This window comes from Antennarius striatus, chromosome 19 (genome assembly GCF_040054535.1).
Source record: "Antennarius striatus isolate MH-2024 chromosome 19, ASM4005453v1, whole genome shotgun sequence".
In the NCBI taxonomy this organism is placed as follows: Eukaryota; Metazoa; Chordata; class Actinopteri; order Lophiiformes; family Antennariidae; genus Antennarius; species Antennarius striatus.
The window spans coordinates 1,761,791-1,771,695 of NC_090794.1; the positions used below are offsets into that span (position 1 = coordinate 1,761,791).

A 9,905-nucleotide genomic window follows, 5' to 3' on the forward strand; every position below is an offset into this window, starting at 1 on the left:
GGTTGTTCTGGACTCTTTGGTTACCATTCGTACTATCGGTCCATTCAATTAGTCATTAATTTTCCTCATAGAATGTTGGCTAAGTTCTACTTAGCCAACATTTAAGATTAAGTTCTACTCAGAACTTAATCTTCTGAGTAGAAGATTAAGTTGCACGTGAAGAACATGAAACTGCTTGGAGATGGTCTGATAGCCTTTACTTTTAACATCAGGACTCGAAATTGCGACAATTTTGGTCACATATGCGCCCAAATTTTTATCAGAGCGACTATTAAATATATTTGGGGGCACCAGTGCGACTAGAGAAAAAAATCTGGTGCGCCCTTTTTTTCCTCTTCTCTCTCGCTCTTTCACTCTCTCCTTAGAGCAGTGGTCACCAAATGGTGGACCGCGGTCCGGACCCGGACAGAACCATCACGCGGTCCGGATCCGGTAGATTTTCTTGGCGCATTTTTACTTGCAGTTCACGGCTACAGACGGCAGGCGCTGCTCCTCCCATTAATACGGTAATAGCGCCACTCAGTTCAGCTACTCAGATCGTTTGTCTACCCTGAGCTGTCAGCGTACCAGGAAGTGAGACAGCTCGCTACCGCTGTGAGTTTACCGCTACAGCGGAGCACTGAAGAAGGGAGACAGCATAGCTCCAGATGAAGGGAGGTCAACGAGGAAAACTGCTGGTTAACAATGAGTGGACCAAATTTATGTTTATTCCTCCGTCATGCAGTTCAAAACCATTTTACCTCACATAGTCTGAACACGTAGCACTAATTAATTAATAACGTGAAGCGCCACTATGAAAAAAAGCACAGATCTTTTGCTGCGCAGAATTATCGCCTGAAGTCCGAGCTGAGGGCAAATTGACAGAGAAAAATGCAAACGAATGTTCACTTGAGGCATGGTGGAGTTTGGGGCAACATAAAACATCTTTTAGAGATGGGACAGTTGTGAAGAAGTGCTTAAAAGCTGTTGTTGACATTTTGTTCGGGGGAAAACAGACGAGATGTGTGGAAAAACTCCCAAACATCAGCTTCAACAGCCACCAGAAAATCAGAAATATTAACATCTTGATGCAGATATTCAGAGAGCACCATGCATATCTGTGGACTTTGGTGAGGGGTTGTGTGTGTGTGTGTGTGTGCGTGCGTGCGTGTGTGTGTGTGTGTGTGTGTGTGTGTGTGTGTCAGGTTCCTTCACAAAGAAAAGGAGCTCTTTGCTGAGTGTAACACCACTATGAAACACACACAAGAGGAGAGGACATACATGCAGCAATAAAAGATGCTGATCGTCCAGTGGTCTCTTTCACCAACATTACAGAGACCACCACAAGGTGACCACCACAAGGTGACCACCACAAGGTGACCACCACAAGGTGACCACCACAAGGTGACCACCACAAGGTGACCACCACAAGGAGACCACCACAAGGTGACCACCACAAGGTGACCACCACAAGGTGATCACCACAAGGTGATCACCACAAGGAGACCACCACAAGGTGACCACCACAAGGTGACCACCACAAGGTGATCACCACAAGGAGACCACCACAAGGAGTGCACAGGCACACCTTGTGTACAAGTAAATTACTGGCAGGCCACATGGTCCATTCTCTCATGTAGAAAGTTCTGTTTGCATTTTCCCCATGAAAGAGCCAGTTTTTATTCATGCTTTCTGAACATGTTCATGTTTTTTTACTTGAAGTGTAGGCCTTCAGTTCTTTAGGCTGGGATGTCTTCAATTTAAGAGAAAAAGGATTACTCAGCTCTTGTTGCACTTTATTTTTTAATTCTGAGGTTTGTCTGTTTTTCAATCTAACATAAAGGCTTAAAATTTATTTGCCTGGGTCTACTTTTATTTATGGTGAGGTGAAAGAGCTAGCTGTGCACTCAAACATATCCTGCATTGAAAATTTATAATAAATAATAATGTGGATATAGTGGTCGGCTATAAGACACAAACTGGACTTTGGTTCAGACCTTTTACGAAGAGGAAATTTTTCTAACCGTACCTCCATGACTTTTAATTGAATACCCCTGGTATAGAGGGTCCTCCTGAGGAGAACTTTGTTGCTGGGCCTTCAGTGAAAAGGTGAATGAGAGTGGGACTGAGAGCCAGGAGACCCAACTAATGTTACAAACATGTTTTCAAAAGGGTTGACGGTTCTGTGAATAAAATACATCCCATGTTACATGTATTGTCTGTACGCCTTGCTTTTGGGTAGGTGCTGCTAAAGTCTTTGCTGGTGCTACTAACTTCTAAATTTGTGAGCACCAGTGCTACCAAGAAAAAAAGTTAATTTCAAGGCCTGAACATGCTTGTCTATAATGTCTTGAAGCAACTTGTCCCTACTTGTTACCCTTTAAAATAGTCAGTCAGACTAATCACAAGTTTAAAGACACCTGCCATGCAAATCAGAAGACCCATCTTAGTTTCCCTGTGGTCACATTGTCTTCAGTCGTTTCTTGGAATACCGTAAGTTTTCTCCAGGCCTGTTTCATCAGTTTATTCCATTCTGTTCAACCACAATTAAAAATCAGTGTCTGATTTTCATTGGTTAATTCATAGCATTTTTGTGTTTACCTTTGTCAGTTTCAAGTTATTTCAGTGAACTGTCAACTTTTCCCTTCAGGGGTCGCCACAGTGAATCAGTTGCCTCCATCTAACCCTGTCTTCTGTCTTCTCTCACACCAACTACCTTCATTTCCTCATTCACTCTATCCATAAACCTCCTCTTTGGTCTTCCTCTAGGCCTCCTGCCTGGCAGTTCAAGTTTATTTCATTCTGTTTAACCACAATTAAAAGTCAGTGTCTGATTTTTATTGGTTAAGTTTCATTTCATTTTTCAAGTTATTTCAATGACCATTGTGTGATTTTTGTTCATTAACAGAGGGTTTCATGTTTGCCACCCCTCTAGAAATGAGCTCATAAACACAGTCCTAATAAACAGAACTATGATTAAGAGACAACTTCATGACAATACAGCTTTACAACATTATTTTGTTTATTGTTGATTGGTTTTCTACAGTCATGACACAAGGTTGCCAATGATTTCATCCGAGAAAAGAAAAAGCAGAGACATTAATTATAACTTCACTTATGGGTGAATGAAGTCACACGTTGTGGTGTTACACCGGCTGCTTTCATCATGTTTCATTTGTTCCAGGAAAGTATGAAAGAAAATATGAGACTTTGACTGTCTTCTCACTCAGTTGTAGAGTCATTATTCATTGCATGGACATCCATAGCGAACTTTGTAGTCACGGCAATGTCCATCTTTCTGGTCTTCATTGCGGCAAACAAATCCTTGAGTTGGATTGTATCTGAAAATCATTTAATAATTCAGGATTAAAGTAGGAAGGGAATATTTGGTGTATAAACTACCAAAGCCATATATCCTTGCTTTCATAGCTAGTATAGCAGAAATTTTTTTTTTTAAAATTTAATGGTACTGCTGGGACGGTAAATCTATTGGTGTGTTCTCATTTTATGGCAACTTACAGAACAAAGGTCTCTCCTGTGCTGATGGCTGGGGTCAGCGTGTCGATGGTAACAGCTTCGATGTATAGCGGGGTTTCACAGATTTCTTCCTCGGCTTCCTTCCTGTGGTCGACCAAAGTCTCCCAGTCTCCAGTTCCACTGGGGTGGTCCTTGTTAAACCACCTGGTCCAGCAAACTTCAGAGAGAGACAAGAGTCAACAAATGATCGGTGAGAAACGGACTGAAAAACTCATTTTTGGTTTAGCGTTGTCTATTAACAAATGAACAGAACACTTGTTCAGTGCTGTGATACAGTACCTCCACCACCACAGAAAGGGGGATGGCAGCTGAAACGGACTTTATAGTCATTACACATTTTTCCATTGAGCTGCTGGGACTTTAAGCAGACAAATCCAGTCGTGGTGTCACTTCTGAAAAAGAGACACAGAATCAAAATATTTCATGATATTTCAGTCATAGTCGATGGGAGATTCCTTTGTTTGGCCTGTGGTAAAATTTGATGATCTATACGTCATCATTAATTTTATATTCAGCTCCATTGATACCATACAAATAATTTTTATTTGTGAAGTTCTTACTTGTATATCACATCCCCTGCTGCACTTGGAGTCAGCCCGGATAGAGTCTTGGCCTCAATTTGCATTGGTTTGGGGCAGATCTTCCCTCTGTTCTCAGCACGAAGATCAAGAAGGGTTTCCCAATCTCCACTACCAGAGGGATCATCTCTGTCAAACCAGTCTGTCCAGCATTCTGTATAAACAGAATTTGAAACGATACCATCAAGACTTTTGAAACTGCTCAATTGAGATTTGGTCTGGACGAATTTTAAAATAAATATTTAGAAAGGTGTGATAAACTTACGAATGTGGGTGGGATAGTAACAGGGCTCCTCTGAAAGGGTAAAAAGCAGAACAAAGACTTAGACTTTTCCAAAGACAGTGAACAGTTTATGATCAGTCAGGAATCTCTGTGGCAGTTGAGAAATTCTGCAAAGCTACAGAACTTCAGGAGCGTGACCTTCAGCTTCATGATCACAAGACGTGAATATGATGACTGAGTTAGCAATGTTTCTGAAATAATATTACATCAACTTCATTTAACCTAAATGTTTTCTTCCTTTACCTCATTGACAGACACATTTGTTGAACACTTCATCTGAAAACAGTAATTTGCTTACCAAGTATTGCTACTGGGTACTTTGATTCGCTGTATTTGTCAATTTGCTGGATGCTTTCTGGAAGAGAAATGAAAATCATATCATGACTGAGTCATTAAAATTATAGTTATGATCAAATCCTGGACATATTGAGATACACCTACCAATGAACAATCCTGCAACAATGGTAATGCTTAACTATTAGATAAAATAAAAATAATAGGTTACAATTACAAAATATGACATATACAAAGTCGATGTAGAAAAGTGTCAAATATGTGTTTGTCTTGGAAAATGTGTAATACATTACCAGTTTGAACATGTTTGCTAAATTGGGATGTTTGATTCTGTGGAGAAATGATGACATGGTTTTATGAAAACATTTAACTGTGTGTAGGTACTTCGTGCACTTGTTCAAAAACATGTGCATGAAATACCTAATTAGAAAAAGCATTCTTTGTACAGTTTCATCTTCTCCATGATTATGATATCCAGATTTAAATTGTTTTCATTTAAAACGAGTCTTTCATAAGACAGTTGAAAAGCTATATGAGATTCAAAATTTTTAATGTCCTGAAACAAGAAAAGAGGCTCACCCACAGGACGTCCTGGTTTGAACGGGGAGGTTCTGTGATTGTCTGTGTCCATAGTGAGTTTCTCCTGTCGTTCTCCTTATATACAGTTGTCAAATTGCTTCTATCTACACATCCTACTGTCAGCTCTCAGACTTCAACCAATCACAAGGCAGAATGAGATGTTTGTTTTTCTCAGGACTGTACCTAGATCATCTGTCAGAGATTATCACCTTGCCTTTTTGGTCTTTAACATTTTAGGACTAGAGACTAACCCTTCACACAGGTTTCAAGGGTTCCTTCTCAACAGATGTTCAATATGATTTGGATCAGGACTCGCAGAAGTTCATTTCAGAATAGTCCGATGTTTAGCTCTGAGCCATTCTTGAGTATTATTAGCTGTGTTTTAATTATCCTTTTGGAAAACGCATGACCTGCAACTAACACTGGGCAGCACATTCCGCTCCAGAATTCCTTGATAGTCTTGACATCTCATTGTACCCTGTACAGATTTAAGACACCCTGTGCCTGATACAGCAAAGCAGCCCCAGAACATCACCAAGCATCCTTCATGTTTCACAGTAAGGACAGTGTTCTTTCCCTGGTAGGCTTCATTCTATGTCTGTGAACACAGAGCTGATGCACACCGACCTTAGTGTACACCTTGAACTTCTTTGAAGGTTTTTCTGGATTCTTTGGTTTCCATTCATACTATTATTCTCTTCAATTAGTCATTAATTTTTCTCATGGAGAAATTAATGACTTTTTTTCCTGGTAGACTTCATTTTTGCATTTGTTAAAATAGAGCTGATGCACCCTGACATTGGAGTACAGTTTAAACTTCCTTGGAAGTCTGGACTCTTTGGTAACCAATAGTTCTATCAGTCTCTTCAATTTGTCATTGTTACAATCATGTGGAACTTAATCTTCTGAATATGTGCTACTGTAAGAATATAAAACTGCTTGGAGATGACCTTATAGCCTTTGCCTTTAACATGCTTGTCTGTAGTCTCTTGAGGCTACTTGTCCCTACTTATCAACCTTTAAGTAATCAGATTACTTTTCAAGGGCCTTCAGCACCATCCAGCCTTGTATACTACAGCAGCAATCCCCAACCTTTTTTACGCCACGGACCGGTTTCATCAAAGACAATATTTTCACAGACCGGGGTCCTGTAATAAAAAACTGTAGTATAATAATAAATCAGAAATCAAAAGACATGTAAAATGCAGACATCAAAAGACAACCTTTTTTTCATTAATTGATAATAAACATATCTGTAAACGAAATTGTAATTGAAATAACTATATTTAACTTGATTCAAGTGACTGCACTGAAGAGGTTAATTTTGAAGTATAGCGACTTACAATAAATAAAAAGGGTGAACAAGTCAATCAAATATTAATATAATAATAATAATGAGAATTAGTGTTTGGGGTCCGCTGATCTCGGTGTAACGGGAGACATGAAAACTGAAGTGTGTTCCAGACGTCCGGTCTACTCGATAGTTTGGTTTTGTTTGCGGTCACTCACTGCAGAATATCCCGCTTTAAAAAGACAGGAAGCTGGAAATGGAACTGCTGTTTGGGCGATCTCAGGATAATCTGCCTTGACTTTAACCCAGAACACTGGCGCAGTTGTGGGTGCTTAATTTAGGAGTAATGGCTGGTGTGTGTCACGAGGCATAGACGCACAAATTCGTCCTTGCATCATTCTGCACAGCGACGCACATTCCGTCACTTTTTAAAATCCAACATCTTTAGACTGATAATCAAAAAGAAAAAACATTTTTGTGGCCAGGTATCTAATGGCCTGCAGCCTGGTCCTGGGTCGCAGCTTAGTGGTTGGGGACCGCTGTACTACAGGACAAACACAAATGCGAATAGACCTAGGCCTGATTGCTTGGATACACAACTACCTCACCACTGCACCACAGTTCATCAGACTCCTCCCTGATGGCAGCAGGCTGAAAAGGCTGTGAGAGGGGTGGGATCACCTACAATGCTGATGGCTTTGCGGGTGAGGCGGTTTTATAAATGTCTGTGAGGGAAGGGCGAGAGACACCTGTGGTCTTTTCAGCTGCTTTCACAATGCGCTGCAGGGCCTTGCGGCAGGAAAAGCTGCAGGCGCCATACCACACGGTGATGCAGCTGGTCTACTACTACTACTACTAATCACAAGTTTGAAGTCACCCGTAATGGAAATCAGAGCACACGCTTTGGTCCCCCTGTGGTCTCATTGTCGTCAGTCATTTCTTTGGGTACCATTGTTTTTGTTCAGGCCCGTTTCATCAGTTTATTTCATTCTGTCGAATTATTAAAAATCATTGTCTGATTTTCATTATCGTGACTACAAAGCGAACTTTGCAGTCACGGCAAGCTCCATCTTTCTGGTGTTTATTGTGGCAACCACATCCTTGAGTTGGATTGTATCTGAAAATCATTTAATGATTCAGGTGTGAAGCAGGAAGGAAATATTCGGTGTATAAACTACCAAAGCCATATATCCTTGGTAAGTTTATTTGACTGTTGTCACTTCAATGCACCCCTGTGCTGATGGCTGGGGTCAGTGTGTCGATGGTAACAGCTTCGATGTATAGCGGGGTTTCACAAATTTTATCTTTGACTTCCTTCCTGAGGTCGCTCAAAGTCTCCCAGTCTCCAGTTCCACTGGGGTGGTCCCTGTCGAACCACCTGGTCCAGCAAACTTCAGCGAACAAAAAAAGAGATACCAAATGATTGGTGAGAAACACGTGGAAGCCTAATTTTTGTTTTAGCGCTGTTTATTGGCTAATTGAATTTCCTGTCTTCCATGTTCCCTACTTGTCGAGCAGAAGCACAAAGACAGCAGCAGTATCTTGCAGGAAAAAAACCTCCCATCCCCCAACAGTACTAATTTCTGGTCCCTCCCCAACTTCAGCAACTACAGCACAATTTGGACAGCAAATTCTATCTGGCCTATCTGACACACTCTCTCTGTCTCTCGTGCATATATGGTACATTTGACAATAAAGTTGGCTATAAACAACAACAACAACACTTGTACAATGCTGTGATACAGTACCCCCACCACCACAGATAGGAGGATGGCAGCTGAAACGGACTTAAAAGTCATTACACCTTTTTCCCTTGAGCTGCTGGGAGTTTAAGCGGGCGAATCCAAATGTGGTGTCACTTCTGAAAAAGAGACACAGAATCAAAATATTTCATGATATTTGAGTCATAGTCGATGGGAGATTCCTTTGTTTGGCCTGTGGTAAAATTTGGTAATCTATACATCAATAATTTTATATTCTACTCCATTAAAACAATATAAATAATTTTTATTTGTGAAGTTCTTACTTGTCAATCACATCCCCTGCTGCACTTGGAGTCAGCCTGGATAGAGTCTTGGCCTCAATTTGCACTGGTTTGGGGCAGATCTTCCCTCTGTTCTCAGCACAAAGATTAAAGAGGGTTTCCCAATCTCCACGGCCAGAGGGGTCATCTCTGTCAAACCAGTCTGTCCAGCATCCTGCATAAACAGAATTTGAGATGTGATCAAGACACTTGAATGCACAATTGAGATTTGGTCTAGATGAGTTTTAAAATCAAGCAAATATAATGAAAAGGTGTGATAAACTTCTGAATGTTGGTGGGATAGTAACAGGGCTCCTCTGAAAGGGTAAAAAGTAGAACAAAGACTTAGACTTTTCCAAAGACAGTGAACAGTTTATGATCAGTCAGGAATCTCTGTAGCAGTTGAGGAGAAATTCTGCAAAGCTACAGAACTTCAGGAGCGTGACCTTCAGCTTCATGATCACAAGACGTGAATATGATGACTGAGTTAGCAATGTTTCTGAAATAATATTACATTAACTTCATGTAACCGAAGTGTTTGCTTCCTTACCCACATTGACAGACACATTTGTTGAGAATGTCATCTGAAAACAATGACTAGCTTACCGAGTAACGATAATTTGCTGTATTTGACTTCTTGCTGGTTGCTTTCTGGAAGAGAAATGAAAATCATATCATGACTGAGTCATCAAAATTATAGTTAGGATCATAACTCCTGCAGTTATTGAGATACACCTACCAATGAACAATCCTGCAACAATGGCCATGCTTAACTGCAAGAAAAAGCAAAAATAAAACAGTTTGCAATTGCAAAAATACGACATATACAGTCTATGTAGAAAAATGTCAAATATGTACCTTGAAAAATATGTAACATATTAGCAGTTTGAATATGTTTGCTATCTGTGGAGAAATTATGACATATTTTATATCAACACATTTAACTCTGTGTAGTACAGAAATATGTTCAAAAACATGTGCATGAAATATCTAAATAGAAATAGCATTCTTTGTGCAGAGTTTCAGTGTTTTCATGATTAAGATATCCAGATCCAAATTCAGTTTTCATTTAAAACAAGATTCTTTAATAAGACAGTTGAAAAGCTATGTGAACTTCAATATATGGATTTTAATTTCTACCCTGAAACAAGAAAAGAAGGTCATCCACAGGACGTACTGATTTGAACAGTGTGGTTCTGGGATTGTCTGCGTACGTAGTGACTCCTTTTTTGCTCCTTATAGACAGCTGTTCAAATATGCTGCAATCAACACCATTTACTATCTGATGTCAGAGTTCAGCCAATCACAAGGCAGAATGAGATGTTTGTTTTGATGGTTCGA

At 40.1% G+C, this 9,905-nt stretch overlaps 1 pseudogene; it reads right to left on the reverse strand.

Annotated features, from left to right (window-relative positions):
• Positions 1-3,220: 3,220 nt before the first annotated feature.
• Positions 3,221-9,331, reverse strand: LOC137613813 (mucin-5AC-like; annotated as a pseudogene).
• Between the last annotated feature and the right edge of the window lie 574 nt (positions 9,332-9,905).